Raw genomic sequence first — 22,949 nt, forward strand, 5'->3', positions numbered from 1 at the left:
CAGCCAAGGCAAGGAGCAGCAGTGACAAAGACATTAATAATTCTGGTTTTGTTTGACATAGCTTCAAATTTCTATTCCTCCTGATAAGCTCAGCAGCAGCAGTTGATCCTAATACATATATAGAACACATTCATGAGATGGACATCTTCCTTCTCTACCCATATCCCTCAGTCAGCACACAAATTAACCTCAGTCAATCATTCTGCTATCAGCACCTATCACCATATATTAACTCCACTGATAAGACGAAGTTTAGATATAGGCCTCTAACCTCTGGCTGGTGCAAATGAGTTTACACAGCCCGTACTTTTGCAATCCCATGAGAAGCAATAATACCTACTACCTCTGGTTTAATGATGAGCACAGACTGCAGATCCATACTTTTACGGATACCCTGGAGAAAGGTGAGGGGAAAATGCACTCCATAAGCATACTGATGAGTTATATAGAAGTGCTCCCAGTACCTATTAGACCCTCTAATATGATGTAGTCTATTAAGGGAACACAGCCTGGATGAATTACTGTACTCCGTTCATTTTATGAGCGGTAGGCAAGAGAGGCTGTGGACAGAAGGAAGCTCTCTGACTAAAATTTAATCAGACAGAAGACAGTGCACAGGGGTTTTTGCTGCTGTTCCACCCGTCATTGCTCAAGAGGAGAAAAATGATCCTTGCTCAGCTGTGCTGGTGCAGAAGAATTACTGCCACACTGGGGGCGAGGGTTGAGGGCACTTTCTCCACAAAATAGACTCCAAGAGCCGTTCATTCGCTTTTGCCTCTTCCCAAAAACCAATCATGTCCCAAGCCATCCATTGCACATACCATCAAAATGGTGTCATTTGTTCCACTCCTTGGTAAAGTCCATTTTGGCCTAAAACAGTGGCAATTTAGGAAAGCTAAATAAATTCAGCTTCTTTTGGTAGATGAAGCGTATTAGTCATGGAAAAGATCTGCAGTTTTCCTCCCTCTGCTTGGAATTGCAGCCTGTACTTGGCCCCAGGTGGTTCGAAGCATTTATGTGTGGAAATACTGGTTGTCTGCAAGTAAAATTGTGCCTTGCCATTCAAGGGAAAGGGCAAAATTCTCCCCAAAGATTTTGCGGGTGTCTGGTGCCTGGCTGACCATATACCTCTCCAGACCACGCAGCCATTCGAGGAGGCATCACCAGTGACTCAGTTATTTCCCTACTATTTGATGAATATTCTCTATTCAAAGGTGGGAACAGACAGCAGAAGAAAATAACCTGTTTCAGTTGAGTCACAGCAGAAAGCCTGGAGAGCATCAATTAAGGTCAAGGGAAAGATTTAGGAGGACTAAGAGCACAGGAGCAGTCAGTAGCAAAATATTGCCAATTAACATGAAAAGTGCACAAGATGTTCAATCTATTTAAGGTAGTTAAATATTAAGATTAAATGTTATGAACTGTTAAATAAAATTAAAGCCGAAATTAACTGCCATGCATGTTACGCTTTGCTTTATAATGGCTTATTAGCGGTGCTCACCGAGGAGCACCACCCCACACACACCACCAATGCTGCTCCCTCCTGGGGTCTGCCTGTGGTTAGTTCCCACGCATCGGGCTCCCAGCAAACCCGGTGGGCCAGTGCTCAGCACTTGTGGTTCGGGAGCCCGGCCTTGTCCGTCCAAGCTAGAAACAGCTGGCGATGCATAATAACCAGCAACCATCGCCTGAACATTTCAAGTGGCAGCGCTCTTTTCAGAGCAGCTTTAAAATCCCCCCCTTCCACACATTCGCTAATTAGTCACTCCTAAAAATACATCCTTTGCCCTGGAGACCAAGAGGATTAAGTCACAGATTTTTTTAAGACGACATGATATTTTTATAGGAAGAAAATTTGGTAAATATATGGAAATGAACAAGCTCTCCAAAAAGGTTCTCTAATTTTAAGTGAAGACTGTTCTGCATCACCAGCTGTTTATATGCACTGATTGAAGGCTTAATTGACAAGGGATAATTGCTTATTCTTCCTAATATATGGTGAATTACATTTTTCTGACTCAGCACATCATGCTGATGAGAAGTCTGGCAAAACATTTGTAACAGAATCCATTTGGAGAGCAGGAGCCACACATGCTTTTCAACAGGAGCAGGTCACTTGTCTACATTGACTGCATCTGCTCACCCCGAGCACAGGAGAGCCATGCTGATTCTTGAAGAAAGCCTGTGACACCACCCATGAGGGCTGAGTCTCCATGGCACTATGAAATAGCTCAGCTAAGAGTGCTACAGAGGTACCAACAAATCATCCCTGGTGCAAAATCTGCAATCAAGGGAGCACAGACATGTTCTGAGTGTAAAATAGGACCAGAGTTTAAAACTGTAAGAAGGTTTAAATATTAAGAGTATTCACCAATCAGGTGAATGTAAGATCTACTTAAGACTATGAGCATTTAATAATGCTGATAAAAATTAGCAAAGGCTGATAATTGCTTTGCAGAAAATATAGCACAAGGAATGAGTGGGAAGAGGATTTAAACCCCTGTAATATTTGAAAGTAAGAGATATTTGTCCTTAAAATGCTTCACAACTCTTTAAACTGGGAAAAGGTTTTTCACAAAGGGTTTCATGGATTTGAGAAGTGCATTTGGAAGTCTTTCCAGAAGTCTTGGATATTAAGTTGGAAGAAGTTACTATTGGGTGCCCTCAAGTCCAACGGATTCCCCAGGCTCAGCCCAAGAGCAGCAAAATGCCTCCTCAGTTTAGCATTACTTGCAGGGTGGCTCAAGGTCTTGTCTGTGTTGACAGAGAGGTCCTGTACAAGACAAGATGACAAAATTCCTCCCTGATCAAATACTGACTTTGATGCTCAAGCAAATGCTTCAGGCAAGTGAGACAGACCATGGCAGTACTTAAGGATGTTCTCACAACTCAGCCCTGCTGACTTCAAAGGCTTTGGATGAGGCTACCATACTCCAGGAGTATATCCAGCTCTACCTTATCTGATGAGAAGCTTCTTTGAAATCTAAGGCAAGGATATTCAAAGGTTCTTCATCTTCTGTATGTTTATCCTGTTTCAGTGGAAAGATATTTAACCTAATCCTTTTTAACTCTGGCTACAGTGAATAATTGGCCCAGACCAGCAGATAAGCAGTTAAAAGTCTCCAGTTCCTTTTTCAATTAAAGCTTTCTTGAAAATAACCTATATCACATTCAATGAACTTAAAATAACTAATGCTTATTCAGTAAGTTTCACTGGAATTAATTTGTTATGTATCCCAACAACACTACTGATAGGTTGAAGTACAGTATTTCTTAAAATTAAAATCCACTACTGGGAGATGTAATCTAGTATTTCCTTCAGATTAATGCCAACATTAGTGAAGATATTTCTTGAGCAACATTACTGTTCCAAAGAGCTGTTAAAGGATAGAAAATAAGTTACACATGCAGAGGTCCAGGCTTCATCTTCCCTGTGGGGTACGCAAAGGGGTGCCCTTGCTGGTTCTCCCATCCCCACACATACCAGGGATGGCTGCTGAGCAAGTGTGGGTCCAGGTTCACCTCCCTGTCTCACGATGGGACAGGGCTCACTGTATGGCCACAAACTGACCAAGTCAGGGTCTTTTTGCTAAATCCGCCTCCAGTGCGTGCATCCCACACCATCACTGGTTGGGTTGCACTTCACAGCTGGACGGTTCTCAGCCACAGTCTGTGCCCTGATTTACACAGGCACTTGAAAGCACCCTGTTGCTCAACTCTTAAGAAACAGCCTTTGCACAGACCTCTTTGGGAGGTAGTAGCAGCATACAGCAAAGGGCAATGGCAGTCTGTCAGCTAGTGCGAAGATTTGCCCTGGCATAACTTCCCCAAGTCAAAGCTGGACAAGAAGGAATCAAGGCTGGAGATCATCAACTAGACCAGATCTTAAGATGGAGCAATATTGTCCTAGCAAGTGCCACTGAAGAGTCTCAGCAAAAGGAAGAGAAGCACTAACAAGACTCAGATTAATAGTCACTTAGGTAAGGGACAGATAAGGACAGATAAGCCAAAGGGAGGGAAGAGTCTGTAACAGCAGGAGAAGTGGTCCTGAGCAGCAGCAGAAGCCCTCTAAACCAAACCCTGATGTCCCCAGGCTCCTTACCCCACACTTAAGCAGTGTGATTGCCTGGGTGGGGAGGTGGAATATACCTGCTTCCTCACCCTGAGGACAGGCCCTTATTCGGTGCCAACGACTTGACATGCACTGCTAAAGGCTTTGCAATACGACATGGGGATACAACACAAGTAAAACATCACCGTTACAAGTTTCTGCTGTAAGTCAGGGAGACAAGAAGGGAACAGTGGAAAGCTGTGAGGCTGGATTGTGTCTTTGAGGCATTTTAGGGCTCCAGCAGTGATGGCCAATTAACACAAACAGCCAGTGCCAAGAGCACTCCCAAAGCATTAGGTGCAGATTGCTCTGCAAAATACAGACATCAGCTTACCATCTCCATGGGTGTGTTTTCAAGAGGCTCTGCTTCGTATCACCAAGTAGAGTTTTCTTAACCTACTGCTCTAGGCTATGGGTTTAGAAGCAATACAACAGAAAAGAGAAAAAATGAGGATAATCCAAAGAAAATAAACCTGCACCTGCTCTCAAGGAAACTTCTGTCTCATACATCAGCCAAGAATTAAATGGCCATGGCTGTTCAGCTTGGGTTTTGCTGTACCGCCCCATGAAATGAGGCACTTTTAGCCTGGATTCACTTGCTCTGCATGCTGGGGGGGGCTTATTGATATATAGCTGATAGAGGACAAATATTTTGAGATCCATCAAGCACTCCTGCCAATGGAGGCTCTGCAAGAGGCTGTCATTCACAAGAGAAGGGTGTGATTGCAAAACATAGTGTCACTCCTGCTAGTGCAGGTAAGATGACCAGCAAGGACACAGCCCAGGTCCCTGCACATGTGTGCTGGCCGCCATCTGCACCAAGTCCATAGCACAAAGTGTGCTTCCCAAAACTCCAGCATCACGATGGGACCTCAGTGCCCACCACAGCCCATCCTTACTACAGTCAGATAAGGGAGCTCAGAGCCCAGCGCATGGAGCAGTGACAACAGCAGTGTGATTCTCTCAGCTTGAACTCGCTTATCCTTGAAGGTACAAATGAAAGCCACAAGGTGAGGCACTTTCATGCTGCAGAGAGCACACCAACGCATCGAGGTGAGGTGCCTCTGCAGTCAGCTGCTGTATGAAAACAGACCTCTGTCAGGCTTTGATCCTAGCAGTCTAAGTTCAGCCAGTCCTGCTATCTGGCAGGAAAAGCAAGAGGGGGTCAGGAGACATCAGGGAAAATAGGAAATCAAAGATGCTTCCTCTGCACTTCAGAGTATGAGAATTGTTGAGGTACGTCCATAACCTCAAGAGCTCTCCAACTGATACTCACAAAAATGAGTTATGACGCACACTTAAGCCAAAGAAATTACCCATGGCTGTTCAACAAGCTCTTGTAGCTCAGAAGATGAGACACCATTAAAGCCCAGCTGCATTGCTGAGCAGCTTTCCAACTCCCCCATTGCGATGTCTCTTCATGCTGCACTTAATGGGTCACAAGGATGGAGGGCTAGTCAAGGTGCTTGACATCAACCTGTGAGATGGGAACACATGGGATGGGTGTTTGGGGGACAGCTATACTGATTGGCCTCAAATTTTTCTCATTTTATACCTTACTGATGCAAGCTGATTTCTGCAGCGATCTGAGCAACAGTAGCTGGCAGCTGAGGGACAAGGGGCTTGGACTGACTTGTCCATGCTGGCCAGGATGAATACCTGCTGCAAGAGCATCAGGTGAGCTATTAGGCAACAAGGAGCAGAAAGGGTTAAAAGGCCACTCCAAGGCAGACAGGTTTAGCATTACAATAGGGTACCTCTAATTAGGACCACAGGCTGGGGATGAGAGAGGGACAGCCAGTCTAAGACCCAGCACAGCAGAAGGCTCAAGTCAAACTGTTCTGGTTTACAGGGGCTGCTGGTCTGACCCAGGGTCCCTGGGAACATGCGGAGCAAAAGGCTCAAAGAAAACTGAGAAAATGAGTAAGGAAAATAAGTATGCTAGAGATGCAGACCATGTAATTACAGGCAGAGACACCTAGCTGGCTTAAAGACAGAGGTAATTGAACTTAAGTTCATTAAGGGTCTAACAGAAGAAAGCCAATGACCTCAAGTGTCAGCACTAAATAGAGAGTAGGAAATTAGCTCTTCAGGTTCAATACCAGTTTGTTTTGCACATCGGGATCCCAACAGAGCAGCCTGGGTGCAACTGGGAATAGGAAGTGAGCAAGAAGGAGGCTTTCCTGCAAACTCATCTGGAAAGGACAACACAGGGAGACCAGGGAAAACCAGGAGATCAGCCAAGGCCCTCACAAACCTCTGTCTTAGCTTTGCTGCGAGATGCCTCTCTCTCCATGCAGCAGCTCTGGCTCATTATAGGAGCTCTGCACAGTGCTGCGCCCTGCCTGAAGATGAGTCTTCCTCACATATCCTACAAACATTGTCCACAAGCTCACCCGCATGCCTTAGCTGGAGCAGCAAGGTCTCTGCTCTCCTTTGCAACAGCTGAGGGGTCATTTCTTTAGATACACCACTGATTTCCACCCTGGAAAATTTAACTCATTTAAACCAGTAGTGGTTTTTCCTTTGCTCTCCTGGACTAAGTTTGTTCACTACTTCAGATTTTTAAGCAACAATGGGATTAATAAAAGAGGGAAAGAAGGGAAGGAGATATTAACATTTAAACTCAATTTATATAGCTGGAAACTTAGGAAGAGGGTTGAAATCCAAAAAACGCCACACTACTTCATTCCTCTAGGACAATGGCTTTTGGATATTTTCGTTGTACCTACTTTTTAGTCACCAAAAACATTTATTCAAGAGCAGAGGGCACCCTTAGTAGGGGCATCCCTTGCCCTATAAAAACAGGAGACGCTCTGCCTCCTGCCATGTCACACTGCCTTGTGCCACCAGCTCCACACAAACAGAAAATAGCTTTTTCAGCCCTTATAAGCTCACAGCATCCGAGGCCACTGCCTTCGAGCTGGCCAACCCCTACCTGCTGTGTTAGTGGGGACAGTGCAAGGAATTTAGAGGGGCAGGAAGAATGGGTTCAGAGAGGCACTGAGCTTCTTGTATCTTCTTCACACTACGTAATGGAAAAAAAATCAAACCCAAAACAGTCTACATAGATTGCAGCAGCATGCTTTGCACCAACATGCATTCAGTTTGTGCTGCCATCTTGCTCATATGAGTTCCTACACAGAGAAACTTTTCAATCCCAATGACCACCACCTAAACAGAAGAAACATTGCAAGAAGGTGGAGAAAAAGCCGCTTTCCTAGATTGTATCAAAGCTGTTGGCAAAGACAAAGTGAGCACCTGAGCCTCCTTCCTGCATGAGATGCTGAACAAACAGCAAGCTGTGCCCAGCAGCAAGGCCACCAAGGGCACCAGCTGCTTTGCAGAGCTGGACACAGAGCCATGTATTGCCATCCCACTCCTAGTGGCAGCTCATGCCCCAGACCCCGGTGGGAGCCACCCTCAGTGGCACAGGTGCTGCCTCACAGCAGCACAGGAATGCACATAGTGCTTCAGAAGAGAATAAGCTGCCTCAGACAAACAAGAGAGCTTGAATTCCTGCCCAGCAAATCATCCCCTTGAAAGGGAACTTTCAGATCAGCGTTTATTAATTCTGGAGTGTGATTTTGTTTCCAAGAAACTTTGTCGGCTGCAACAATAAAAAAAATTGCTGGTTTGGCAAAGTTTCTGATTGAGGAGAATTCAAGTGACAGCATGAGTGTTTTGCTGATAACGAAATCATATATATTTTTGTTTTATAGCTGCTGCTATTTGCTGCAGAATATTTATGGGATGTGCAAAAATCTATACACTCAGCACAGCTCAGACTTCCTTCCCTGGATAGGTCCTAGTCAGAAGTTTTGTCAGGACAACGTACAGATGTTACCACCCAGAGGTCCAACAGCCACCTCTGCTGCACACACACGGGCCAGCTCGCCCCTTCTGCATGGGACCAGGACTGCCAAGAGGCATCAGGCGGAGCAGGCAGGAGCTGCACAAGACATGTACTCATCCATGTCTGAAATCCCATTAGCTGGGGTGCAAGAGCCCCTGCAGGCTGAAGTCGAGGAGGCAGAGGACCCTGTGTCACCTTGCAAAGGGACCTCAGCTAAACTCAGGGCTACCATTGCTTTGGAGGCCCCAGGCTCCCCCCAGCTAGCCACAGCAGCACCGGCCAGAGCCCTCCAGCCACAGCATTACTTTATCCAGCATACAGCAAAGCCTTCACCAAACAAATCTCACCTGGAAAACTGATCTGAAATTTAGTTTAGCCAGAGGAACACACAGTTGTCCTGCTCCTATGCAGAAGGCAGATAAAAACCCACTTAACAGCTCATATTTTCATTTAAATCCAATCAATATTAATCCAAATTGATGCTCTCATATAATCTGTTTCTAGGCAGCCTAGCTTATGAGTGCTGTTTTATCTGACTTGAAAGTTGTTAGGGATTTTTTTTTTAAACACCTCTTGCAGTTAAGACTGGAAGCATAAGGCAATTTCCAGCTCTGGCTCTTGCCTCGCTGAGTTTGCCTAATAGATCTTCAGTCAATGCTGCAGATTACTTGATTGTTGCTAGATCTCACATTGTCACCTCTGAAAAACAGTGTGTTGATAGACACCAATGACTGTAGGTCAGAGCAAACGGCTACTAGCATTTCTGTGGAGGAAGCAAGACTATCAAGCCTGGAGTATTTATCAGACTGCAGAAAAGCTGACTTGCCTACTAAACAGGGTGGATTGGTTTTTTTTTTTCCTCCATTCAGATGAGGAGGGAGTAGGAATCTTGTAAAGCCGTTTGCTGGAAAGGAACAGCTTTCCAGTCTAGCGATAGAAGCCCTGCCTGAATTACCACTATCCTGACAGCCAGGATATATTGCCTTACTACTTTTTTTAAGAAAAAAATTCATGGATCTGCAGCTGCAACCGCTGCTATTAATCATCTAGGTCCAGAGATTTGACTTGCATGCATCTCTAGCAGAGCCCTTTGATATGCAAAAGATGTCAACCCTCAGGTGATGGCTCTGACATGGAGGTTCAAGAGCACAAACCAGGACCACATGTTTCCATTTAGACAAAGGCCACAATATGAGTGGGGGGCACTGTGAAGGGCCTGGACACCATCTTTGATACCTGCCTTCCTTAAGGACATGCACATGCTGGAGATGTAGAAGTCTCCAACTCAATTGAGAATTGCAGCCTACCTGCACCAGGTCAGGATACCCTGCTGAACTGTTCAGGTCCACATTTGCCAAGTAAAAGCATCCCAGGTACATGCAGACAGGGGGCTGCTCAGAAGTTGTGACATATCTGCTATCATTACTGAACACAGCTGGTTTCCTTCATTTCTCAGTTACACTCATCAATCCACAGAGAGGCTATTACTGTTATTGATGTGCCTTGGACCCCAGGAGTCCTCAGACTTCCAACCCCAAGAGCTTTAAAGTCATGAATTAAGCCCTAAGAGTCATTATTAAAAAAGCTCCAACCATCGCATCATTTTCATCTGCCATCTGTTTAAATGCTTTAGGCTATACTTAGCTCAAGGTTTCTCTCCACAAGAGCTAGAAATGTACTTGTTCTTAATGAAAAAAGTCCAATTGTCCTGGAGTTATGCAATAATTTGAATTGAACTTTTCATTACTGCAATACTTGCAGTATAGGCAAAATGTTTCAGTGGTCCCAGCTTGCCCTTGAGAACACCTTGCTCAAGGTGGGAAAGGATGAAAATCCAGGATCCAGCCAGAGCTCATATCACATTTGTTCCCACACACCTGTGGAAGACAGAGGTGAGACCATGCCACATTCACATCAAGACAGTGAATTTTTCTTAGGATTAGGTTTCATATCCTAGGTGTTCACCTGCACTCCTCATCTTTGATTTTAAATCACTAGATCAAGAGGAATAGAGTTTACCATAACTTTTTCACTTGGATTCATTTTCAAGCCACCAAAAGTTAATCAGAAAGTAGACCACAGCTTCAATTTCCTGATCTGCTCTGATGGATCCACCCCTCACAGAAAACAGCCTTCATTCACCTGCTTTCACCAAGAGCAACATTAATGGTAACAAATGCAGGGAAGAGAATATTTGCCCTCAACAATAAGGCTTTTTAAATTTTGCATTTTCCTCTTTACTGAGCTCCCATTTCCCTCAAGTCTTAAAGTGGAACAAAGCTCAACTACAACTCATTAAAAGATGTTCCCTTCAGCAGTTACAGTATCTGAAGTCCAAAGACTCCAGCCAGAAATGGCCCGTTTAGGTTTTAATTACTTCTAATTCATGTAGTAGAATGTTTGTGGTTACAAATTAGGACCCAGTGCTCCTTGAAATCAGTGAAAAAATGGCACCGAGATCAGATTTGACCTTGCAAAGGAAAAAATCTTCTCTTTAAGAATAATCTTAATTTCTATATTCAGTAGGAATTCAAGAAAAATCCAGTATGTTTTTCAAGTGCTGGGCAGCACTTCAGTTTATTTTCTGCTTTACAAAATAATTCTATTGGAAACATCTCTGCGCATACATTCAGTAAATCTATTTCAACAGAAAAGGAAACCCTACCCAATACTGTAGGTAGCTTTAACAAATATTGAAAGGATTGCTCTACAAATACCGCAGCCCTGCGCAGGACTGAAATCAAGAACAGTAGCTGGAAGTGGATGCATCATCTCCATACATAAAGCACCCCACTCTCCTTCCACAATACCCTCGCTATGCAATACTCCCCTCTGTATGGGTATCAGTTTAGTCAATAGCAATATAAAGCAGATTTATAGCACGACATCCAACAAAAGAAAATCGTGAGGAACTCACACATTCACATTGCTGGTAAGGTAATTGCTCCATTAAGGAATGAGACCATTCACTGAAGTCAGTGGAAAGTGGTTTTATTTGTAAACGAGAGCCCACAAAAATAGCTATGCCCTGTACTGTGCTCTGAGAAGCTTCATCTCGCATGGATTGACTATTTGGAAGTTGTGAACAGACTCGGATATCTGTGGATCTTCACATCACTGATGAGGACCAGGCACTTTGCACAGCCCCCATTGCATGTTTGGGTGGCTAGATGCCAACACAAAAAACAAAAATAAGTTTCTCTTAAGACCCTGAATAAACCCTGAGTTAAAGCAATTTGAAGATTCAAAACACACCTGTCCTGGCTGAATCAGTATGTCCTGCTGCTGATACCAAGGTCTCCTTTCTGGAGAGCACTGAATGCTCTAAAGCAGCTTTATCGCTCACTTACAAGGGCACTAACAATTCTTTTAATAAGTAATTTTTTAAACCACCTACCACACTCAGCCATTCATGTCTTCAGTGCTCATCTGCTGCTTTACTGAGGCCCTTTGTTAAAGCACAACATGATTGACTGGAAGCTCTCTAGGGTGAACCAATTTTCACAGAATATAGCTTTAACAAATTCTACGTAGCCAACTGGAAAATTAAGAACTGTCTCTTTTTCTCTGGGATTTATTAAGATTGAAGTGGTCTTTATAAGTGTCTTCTCAACATGCCAGCGCTATCTAATCAATTGAAGATAAATTAAGGGTTTGATCAGATTTTCTTTCACAGGAATTGACCTGATGATTAGAGACATGCTCTGTGCATTACTTCATCCAGTGCAAGAAAAAGAAACAACTGTAGCTTGCTATGAGTGGCCAATTTTGGGTGCTTGAGGCAACCTATTAAGCATCACTCAGTACTACTGTTGACCAAGAATGACTATACAACATATTTGCTTTTCATTTGACTTTGCGGGAGAACTGTCATAGTTATTATTTAAATAGCTTTAAATTGTGACAGCTTGAAGTGCAGAGGAGCTGACTGGACCATGCAAACCCAAGCAGCTCCATGCAGCTCCCTAAGCCATGACAATGCCTCCTCTAAAGCCTTCCTGAGAAGAGACAGAAATGCCTTCTGATTTTTCTTCTCAAAAAGACAACAGCACAGTCTCCAAGCAGTCAAGGGTAGTTAACAGTGGTAAAGCCCAGATCCACCTTCACACATTCATATTCCCAAGTCAGGTAACCAGCCATGTCCTAAACCAGGTAGAGAAAAGGCTGGGAAGCCCACACCAACCTTCCCTCCAGACACCTGCAGGGTCTGTAGAAATACCCCCACAGGGAGAGAAAAAACATCACCATGGAGGCATCTTCCCAGCATCTACAGAGTAATCCTTCAATCTGTTACCATGCAGGTGTCCTGGTTTCAGCTGGGATAGAGTTAACTTTCTTCTTAGGAGCTGGCATAATGCTGTGTTTTGGATTTAGGATGAGAATAATGTTGATAACACACTGATATTCTAGTTGTTGCCAAGTAGTGCTTACACCAGTCAAGGACTTTTCAGCTTCCCACGCTCTGCTCCATGCAGAAGAAGCTGGGAGGGGGCACAGCCAGGACGGCTGACCCAGACTGGCCACAGGGCTATGCCATACCATATGGCATCACACTCAGTATATAAACTGGGGAAGTTGGCCAGGGGGCAGCGATCACTGCCTGGGGACAGGCTGGGCATCAGTCAGCAGGTGGTGAGCAACTGCATTGTGCATCCCTTGTTTTGTATATTCTTTTATCATTATTATTTATTTCCTCTTCCTCTGCTGTCCTATTAAACCATCTTTATCTCAACCCACAGGTTTTACTTGTTTTTTTCCTGATTCTCTCCCCCATCCCTCCAGGGGGCAGGGGGCAGCAAGCAAGCAGCTGTGTGGTGCTTAGTTGCCAGCTGGGGTTAAACCACAACAGCAGGGCAGCCAGACACTAACATGAACATAGCTGCTTTGACTTGCTATCAAGGCATCGGAATTGCTGGACAGTATTGACAAATTTGGCCCAATAACCTTCACCCTCTCAGATGCAGAAGATGCTTCTCAGACACACAGTACCAATGGCTGCAAGTCTCCCACGTGCCTGCAGAGATCCTGAAACAACCACGTGTTCATTTCAGGGAAATTATTAAAACAGGGACAGGAAAAAAATATAACCCACAGGAAAGAATAGTTTCTATTTGAGTGTAACAGCCTCTGGGAAGATGACAACCTTTGTGTATCTGTTGATAGAACAAGCCAATGATATGACTGGGCCACAAGAGAGGCTAATGAGTTTCTGCAATTATTACAGAAGGTCTGCTCGGGAGAAGCTGGAGATTAGTGTCATTGCTCAGGCAGCAGTAGGGGATCTGAAAAACAGGACAAGCCCAGGCATCCCAATTCAGGAAAGATCTAATTCAGACTGGAACAGGTACAAAGAACCATACATGTTTAGTTAATCCCACAAAAGGAGATTAAAATAGCTCATTTTGGTTTGCAAATGGAAGACCAGGGGTACAATCACAGTCTTTGAATAGATCAGGGAGATTACTAGCATCAGACCCTGCCTATTTTTACATTGAGAGCCCTGAGGGCTGGAGTGATCCCTGCCTCCACCAACAATATACAAGACAAAAAGCGGTTTTGGCACAAGAGGAATTCTTGCATTTAATTTCCAGCACAAACTCATTGGCTAGTTAAGTGTCTAAGCATTAGATAAGGGCAAGTCTGGAAAAGCTTTCCCATAGGAGGAGAGGGAGAAAAAGGCATCCCTCCTTAAAGGGCATCTTATCTTGTAGAGGGTGACACAGTAGCACAGCCAGTAGCCTGGCCTGGACTTCATTTGCTCTTGGTCCGATAGCAATGTCTATATCAGCACTGTTTTACCTTTTCATTGATGACCGTCTTTCCCCTGGGGGGGCTGTCTGAGCACATCCCAGCAGCAGCACCTGGTTGCAAGTTCCCTGACCAGGACTGGGATTCTTCCTTGAGCTGAGATGCTCAGTTAAACCTTGATCTACTTTCCTTTATCCCTGACCCCACACAGCAATTTATGTAGATACCAGGAGCCCCAGTAGCACCTGCAAAGCTGTTCATGTTTTTCAGTCTCATCATCACTGAAAATTTCCATGAAGCAATTGCAAGTTTTTCAGAAGAGGAAGGGGGAGGGGAGCAAGTTTAACATATTGAAAAATTAAAAATTTAGGGGCAGGATAAAACTAATTGAATTTTATGTTAAATTATACAACTGCAGGAATGCCAGTGCAATTTTATCATTCATACTTAGTCTAATAAAACCCTCAGGCCTTTGTCTCCACTCCAGTACCATCCTGTGTCCCAAAAGGGTTTTGCCATGGAGCAGAGGTCAGGCTTGCTGCAGAGCACCACAAGCTGTAAATACAGCCAACTGGTTTCAGCCACTTCCCCTGTGGGACTGGTATCAGGATGCTCTTTTCTAAGGATAAATCAGAGAGAAGCACAGCACCTGAGAGCTCATTTGCTTTTATGCTCTGTACAACTGCTTCACTGTTGAAAGGGGGCACAAAACCATGTATAGCTAGGATGGGCAAGTCTCAGCTGTGTTTGGGCATTCAGCACAGTGTCCTCACACAGTGATGATTCGGGGCTTGTGCAATTGCTGCTCTTCAACAGGACAGGAGGAACAGCTTTCCTTTTTCCAGCATCCCAGTCCACCCATTCTCTCCTCTCTGCATGGCACCCATCCCAGCTGCATTGACACCTCCTTCAGCTCCCCCATTACCACCTTGATTTCCCCCCTCAGCACACCCCGAGCTCTGGGCACACAACCCACACCCGGTGCCTTCACCTTCAGGGCAGCATCACCACCCCAGCCACCTCAAACAAGCCCATCACCATAATTCAGCAGCTCCATTACCACCATTTGCCCTTAAGTGGATCCTAACAGCATTAACTGCATTGTTATTTTACAGCACCTCCACTTTCTTTTTAAATTGCTCTGAATACAGCAAAGCTCAGCTAATCACCCCCCTTCACCAGACCTACCATCCAGATTTTTTGAAGAGCAGGAGGTGGCATCACAGTACAAAGGAGAGCAGGCAGCACAAGACAGGGAATAGAAATTTTTGCCCATAAGATGCTTCAGCTACCAGTAGCCTCAAAGGCTAAAACCTTATAAGGCCCTGGAGACACAGATACCTTTAATTTCCCATGCCCCAGAGCAGATGGCAGTGGGCAGTGGGTAATGCAGAGAGGAATAGGAGCTCTCAGATCTCACTGAACCTGGTTGGAACACAATGACATTGCCATGACAGAGCTCTTAGTGCCCTGTTTAAATCCAAGTTGTTGTGAATGTCATGAATTTTCTGGGGCAGTAGCAAGCACAGCATAAAAGTAAGTCAAGCTTTGAGATAATCAGGACTAATATATTAATTTTGCCTTTTGGTAACCTGCATTTGGAGGACCTCCTGTAAACCACAGGCAACTACTCAAGCACTGCAAGGTGTTTAAGGCAGGGAAGCTGGCATCCTCAGGATTTACCCACCTTCCTCAGCCCAGTCCCAAATTGCCAGTAAAAGGGCAGGGCTGTGTACCAAGCAGTTGCCAGCAGCACATCTGACCCCAGGAGGCAGAACAGCTAGTGCTGGAGCTTGCATAACCTGCAAGACCTGCTGTACTTTAGTCCACAGACCTGTAGGGATATGTGACAGATATTTTGTGCATCTTCTGGACTAGATATTTATTGTACAGTTACCTGCCTCAGCATGCCAGCTGATCCCCATAAGCCCCACAATCCCTGTACTCCTTTGAAGCACTGTTTTGAGTTGATTGTCCCAAGATGGGAATTCAACATGTTCTGGAAGATCTGTGTGGCTCCACCTGCCAGAGATCTGGGTGGATTTTGATTTCACTCATCAAGTTGCTCGGTGAAACCTTTCTACTCCATATCTATTTCCCAGCAGGATTCACAGGACCTTGCACTTGAAGGAGCACTGATCCCTGACAGTCACTCACCCCACTCAAACCTCAAGCTCAGCCTGTGCACCATCAGGAAACCCAAAATAGGCAGGGCGTAATTTCCACAATGCATTTTTAAGAAAATTTCAACTATAAAAAGCCAACAAGAAAATGAACAGCTGACTAAACTGTGGCAAAACTGACATGTTGCATGGTTTTGAGGAATTATTTAATTTCCCTTATTGATACAAGCTATGCATTTGTAAACAGCTCAGTGCCTCACCAGGCTCCTGCCAGACTGAATTGTTTTAGCTGGAAGATGAGAAGCCACAAAAGTTCAAGGTTGCCACAACAGCAATCAGGCTTTAGGTCTGGAAATACTGTAGACAAGTAAGCAAAATATCTCTCAGCCTCAGGACATTTGTGATTCAATTTCATCTAATAAAGCCAGCTGTGTGCAATCCACCAGGGCACTCAGCAGCACCACGGGCAGAGCAAGGCACACACCAATGCCCGCTGGAGGCAGCGACCGCCCAGCAGGATGGGGTCCGTGCGAGCTCTGTGGTGGCCCCAGCCCCAAACAGCACAGGAATCATAGAATCATTAAGATTGGAAAAGAACTCTGAGATCATCAAGTCCAGCCGTTAACCTAACAGCCTGGTCCACCTCTAGACCACGTCCCTAAGCACCACATCCACATGGTTTTTGAACACTTCCAGGGACTGCAATTGCACCACTTCCCTGGGCAGTCTGTTCCAATGCCTAACCACCCTTTCAGTGAAGAAATTTTTCCTAATATCTAATCTAAATCTCCCCTGGCACAACTTGAGGCCATTTCCTCTTGTCCTATCACTTGTTATTAGGGAAAAGAGACCAACCCCCACCTGGCTACAGCCTCCTTTCAGGTAGTTGTAGAGAGCAATAGGGTCTCCCCTCAGCCTCCTCTTCTCCAGGCTAAACAACCCCAGCTCCCTCAGCCACTCCTCATAAGACGACTTGTGCTCTAGACCCTTCACCAGCTTCATTACCCTTCTCTGGACACGCTCCAGCACCTCAATGTCTTTCTTGTAGTGAGGGGCCCAAAACTGAACACAGCACTTGAGGTGCAGCCTCACCAGTGCCAAGTACAGGGGCACTATCACCTCCCTGGTCCTGCTTGCCACACTATTCCTGATACAAGCCAGGATGCTATTGGCCGCCTTGGCTACCTGGGCACACTGCTGGCTCATGTTCAGGCAGCTGTCAACCAACACCCCCAGGACCTTTTCCACCAGGCACCTCTCCAGCCACTCCTCCCCTAGCCTGTAGCATTGCATGGGGTTGTTGTGACCCAAGTGCAGGACCCGGCACTGAGCCTTGTTGAATCTCATACAGTTGGCTCCAGCCCAATGATCCAGCCTGTCCAGGTCCTTCTGCAGGGCCTTCCTACCTTCAGGCAGATCAACGCTTCCACACAACTTGATGTCGTCTGCAAAGTTACTGAGGGTGCACTCAATCCTCTCGTCCAGATCATTGATAAAGATATTAAACAGGACCAGCCCCAACACTGAGCCCTGGGGAACACCACTCGTGACTGGTCACCAACTGGATTTGACTCCATTCACCACCACTCTCTGGGCTCGGCCATTCAGGGAGCACAGGGCTTTAGCACCCACAGGATGGAGGGGCCCACCAGGTACCAAAGGGTACCCCAGAGAGATCAGTACTGTCTTTGCTGCAAAGATGCCCTTTAGGTAGTTCTTGCCTTAGAAGTTTTAGCCTGTCCCAGGATGAAAAGGACCATCAGAGCATCTCCCCCAGACTGATAAAGGCAATGCAACTACACTATCCTGCTGCCTTTACAGGGACATCTCCGACAGCAGCCTGTAGAGCTGCACTAAGTAGGTACATATGGTCAGGGACCACCTTCAAAACATAGTGGTTTTAATTATTTTTGTTCCTGTGCCAGACATATGGCATTTTACCTTTGGTTTAAATGCCATCAGCTTCTATTCCCATACCATTCCTGTCCAAAACTTGTTCTCTTTCTCCCCCTTTAATATTTTAAGCTGCAATGGAACTTGATTTTTTTCAAACAAATATGTCCATGTCATAAGATAAATGATCATACAGCTAAAGCAGTAATGTTTTCAGGATTAATCTTACCTAAATATTTCATTTCTTCATTTTGAATTATGAACCTCTTTTTACATAAATACTGATAGAGTTTATACATCATTCCTGAAAGCAAAATTTGATTAAAAAACCTAGAAAACCACTTGGGAATGAGGACTTCAGTTTTATCTAAAAGACAGGTTTTGCTATCTACCAAAGAACCCATGGCAAGATGACATATAGGTCACTTATTTTTGATAGTGTTTTTATTTTGACTAAGAGGACTGTCGTAAGTCTTGCACTACTTTTGCCATTATTGAATTAATATAATGAAACATTTACTTGAGAATAAAACCATTAGGCACTGTCAGGGACTATCTGGGACTCACCGTTCTGCAAGGATTCGGCACCACATGCACCTCCTGTATTGTGGAATTCATTGAGAGCTGTCAACATGCATTTCCTTCAGAAAATTAGAAAGCATAAGAAATCCTGTGGCAGACAAGATGCAGGACTGATGAGCTGCAATCAGCATAAATTAGCACCTGCAAAGGTTAAATCCAATACACAAGGAAAGAGAAAATATCTATGACTATCAGAAAAAATCCAGGTGCAACACAAACTTGAGGAAGTCACAAGATTGTTGTTTACAGCAAGACCTGTTCAGCAACTGGAGCTTTGCAAAAAACCAAGACTCTGCTAATATCTACTTAGACACCATGAAGATGGGCGTATACCACCACAGCTAGGCAAACCCAGCTCCGTTGTGCACCAAGCTAGCTTTAATCTACGTTTACAGATGCTCTTCCTGGCAGAATCACACATCCACAAAGGGTGAATGTATCCGAGTCCTGAGCAGCAGCACCTACACCAACTGCTGAGGGCAGCAGCACAGCTTTAGCACCATGCAGAGAGCAGAGACTGTAAGGGTGAAACAGGGGCAAGCAGCTCCAGAGCACAGCACCCAATGCCTTCCATAAAGCGAGTCACAGGTCCCCCCGCCTCAGCTGCGGCACCCACTGCAGTGGTCTCCTCTGGGGCCAGCAGCTCTGCCAGCGCCAGGCAAGGCAGCTCCCCTGTCAGTACAAGCTTTTTGAAATATGATGGGGGTAGCAAACCTTTTGCTGCATCCTTCTTGCACAGCCTGTCTCTCCAGCTACCTGCCAGTCAGGGCCCCATCCTTCTCAGGTGTTAGTTAATATGTGAGAGCTCCTGGAAAGCCCCCAGATAGCACAAGCTGTTGGGGAGCAGCCTGAGAGATCCTGAAGGTAAGCCCTTTCCTCCAGTATGGGACACTTCTGATTGAGCTTTTCCTGAGGCCCCTGGGTCAGGGTTCTCACTAGTCTTCCCCCTCTGCCACCAGTGCTGTGTGTTGTCTGTGTGCTGGCCCCTGGCACCCCGGGTATTTTCTATCTGTATTCTGATATGCACTCCTGCTCCAGCCACCAGGCAGGCCTGTCCATGCCCCAATTTCTCACAGCAAACTCCCACCTGCTCTGAAGACCACCTTGTCAGACCCCGCAATGACCTGAGATAGCTCTAGAACTTGGTGTCTTGCCTTAATAATCCAGCTAATACGGAAAAGCCTCTCGCACATGCTGGGTGTATCTGGTCACCAGGTCCTGGCCATGCTGCTTGCACCAAAGCCAGATGCTCAACCCCCAGCTGGGCACCAGCTTGGAGGTTGTTGGAGGGCTAGCTGGAAAGGACAAAGTGTTAGATCTTCCAGAGGAGCAGCTCTGCAGGAGGTTTCTGCATGTTGTGCAGGTCCAAGAAGGTCTATTTTTCTCCTATGAGTTGCTGTGCAGCCAGGACAGAGACCCAAACTGGACTGGAAATGCTCTAATAGACCACACAGACGAGAAAAGGAGATTGGTGTCAAGGACAAGCGCAGCCCAGTGTCACCAGGCATCCCAGCAGGTGACATAAACCACCCAAGTTATTAATTTAGATCTCCATGTTCTTACTACATCTGGACAATCCAGGTAGCAATCTCCTCCAACAGCTCTTCCTTAACTAGGAGATAAGTACCATTAATTACCAGCAGGCCCCAGGACATCTCCTTTCCCTACTACCCTACTTTCTCAGGTGCTTTGATAAATACTGACTTTCCTCTTGCAGAGGGAGGGATCATATCTGCAAAGTGTTAATAGTCTAAGGCACTTTCAAAATAGCTTGTACCAGCTAATAAGTTTATCCTACGTCTTAGCACTTTAAAAACAGCAGCTCCAAACATATTTTTCCCCGACCAATTTATCAAGATTTATATCAGATTTGGGTTCTCTATCCCAGCTTGACTTGCCCAATTTTTCAGCATTCTATAATCAAACCCCAAGAGGCCCATGACTCCCGCACATGACATCTTCTGCTTTCGAGATGCTCCTGTGTTATGAAATGCAGAGGTAACTGTGTCAGGCAACAAGCAGGAAGAGAATATTTCATGAATACAAAAGAAATAATTAAAACTCAGCAATTTATTTGGGAACATGTATGTGCTTTTTTTGGTAGGAGAATGTCATCCCTGGCTTTTTTAATCTCGGGATGTGCTGATGTATTGTGACACTGTTTTTCGGTGCCGTGCATTTCCATCCATTTCATTCCCTCAAGTGGGGCAGGCTTTCCAATGGATTGTCACCATTTAGTAATTACAAATATAAATGTCACCGCTGTCAAATAATATAACGCACCTCACGCATCAGGACACAAGCTGTTTAAAATCAAACTATTATAGTAAAGCTGCCGCTGTGTGAATACGCCTTGATTAAATTCATAGACATTAATCATTTTTAATAAAAACTGAATTTTGTCAAGGCAGCAATGAACTTTCCAGAAGATATAGGAGTGAAATGATGTTTCCAGAAGGCGCTGTTCCTCCAGGCATTGCTTTAGCACTGGAGAACAGTTCAAGTACCTAATGTATAGCCGCAAAAAGCATTTTATAAAAAGTGACTTCCATACAGGAATTCAACTCATATGGCAAAAGCCCTGAAAGCTGCAACCCTCACCATATGGCAACTGCTCACCTGAGCGCAAGCAGAGCCATTGCGATCAGCAGCGTTGTCTGCATAAGCATAGCCCTTGCAAGCCGAGGCCAGGGTCCGCGGTAATTGGTTTTCCAGCGCTGTCAATCCCACCCCCAGGAAGAGGTTTCCCTGCCAGCCTGCTCAATGCCAAGACAGTTTCTATTTTCCACACTGTCAGTCTCAAATCCTATCAGATTTTGGGCTGTAGAAGATAGATTATCTCGGCAGCATTATGACAGATGCACTGCTGAGGATGTCCAGTTACTCAAAGAGAAAAGGGTAAATTTTTTCCCCTATGCCTTTCCATCTGTGTCAGACCCATCTGCGATCCACCACTGCGTTCATCTTTGTCACGCCTGGGAACTGCGACTCTACCGAAGGGTCTGCAGCACGCATTAATTAAGCGGAAACATGGTTTGATGGAAGGATTTAGCTTCTTTATCTTTCTAGAGAAGGGATATCCTGGGAAAACAAGCTATAATTATTTCTCCTATATATTAAAGAAGTTATTCTGCATTGGGATCAAATTGCAGTCACGGAGTGGAGCAGCCACTGGGCACAATGATAGATTGCTGTATCAGTCATACCTGTGAACCTTATTTACAGAAGCACCACAAAATTATTTGAGCCAGCAGCTGTTCCATTTTGAGAGCAAGTATAGCTAAAAATGTTTTCTATTCGGCAGAATTTACAACTTTTTTTAAAAAAAAGCGCGTGCAAAACATGTCTCTCTCCTCACAGTCCCTCAGCTCCTGCCCGCCTTTTTCAATAAGGAGTCTTAAAAGCATGAAGTATTTGCTAAAATACAGACAATGATGTTGATGTCAGTGTTCAGTCTGCTTATGAGTCCAACTCTGAGACCAAGAGCAGATAAAAGAGGAGAGAAATCTCATTTGGAGCCAGATGCTGCTCAGCCTCAGCTTGCTGCACATCCAGCCAAGTCAGAGGCTGCATTCTGGATTTACACCATTGGAGCCGAGTTACACCATCACTGAGCCAGCCTGCACTTAAAACACCAGTTTCCCAGGTGGGACTGAGCCTTACCCAGTTTGGAATGAGCAGAGACACTGGTACCAGTCATGGGGACAGCAGAAAATCCCTGGAGACATGGCAGAGCTGCAGCAGCTCCCAGGGTCAGACCAGCCCCAGAGACCAAATTTCTTACCCTTTCCCTCCGCTTCAAACCCAAGAAGAGCTCAGAGCCCCCACATGAACTGGACACAGCCACAGGGACACCCCTGCTGATCCCTCCCCTGCCCTCAGCCCCATGCTGCTCCCTCCATCACCCCAGTACAGCTGCACGTGCAGCTGCACTGAAAAAGCAGACTGAGGAACTGATCTGGGCTAAAAATAGGGGCAAATCTTTGCAAACAGTCTCTTAAATCTAGCTTCAGAAGATGCAGCAAAACTCTGCTTGAATGAGGCTGGTCTGCTGGGAGCAAGATGCCTCCTGGCAGGGAGCGCCCACCGTGGCAAGCTCAGCTCCTCCCGGGGGATGCAGGGTTTCTCTGTGCTGCCCTCATGCACATCAGCATCGCACACCCCAGAGCCCATGGTCCCCAGCACCACCACAGTCCGCCCCTGGGCCGTCCCCGCCAGGCACAGCCAGCCTCACCAGACAGAGAGGAAGCATTGCAAGGCAGCACATCTGACCTGCCCCAAGGGTACCCAGTGGCTTTATCACATTGCTTTACCCAACAGCAAAAGCCCCTAGATTTTGGGGTTTACTATTTTTTATAAGCTTTCCTGATCAGCTGAAACATGCATCCATACATTGCACAAAAGTCATCTCTCTGCAGCCAGCAAAGAGAAGCAGACAGGCAAAACACAAAGAAGGCAGAATTTGTTATAAATGCAACAGCCAGAGCCCACAGCCCTTCCCCTTCCAGCCCCCCTACCCCAAGTCAAGCACATTAACCAGCTCTGCAGCTCAGCCTCCTCTTCCCGATATAAATGCATATCAGAAGAGAAGTCATGCCAGGACACAGACCACATTGCCACCTACCAACAAAGCCAG

The sequence above is a fragment of the Nipponia nippon genome, unplaced genomic scaffold, assembly GCF_047370975.1.
Source record: "Nipponia nippon isolate SJK-2023a ecotype South Korea unplaced genomic scaffold, ASM4737097v1 scaffold_9, whole genome shotgun sequence".
In the NCBI taxonomy this organism is placed as follows: Eukaryota; Metazoa; Chordata; class Aves; order Pelecaniformes; family Threskiornithidae; genus Nipponia; species Nipponia nippon.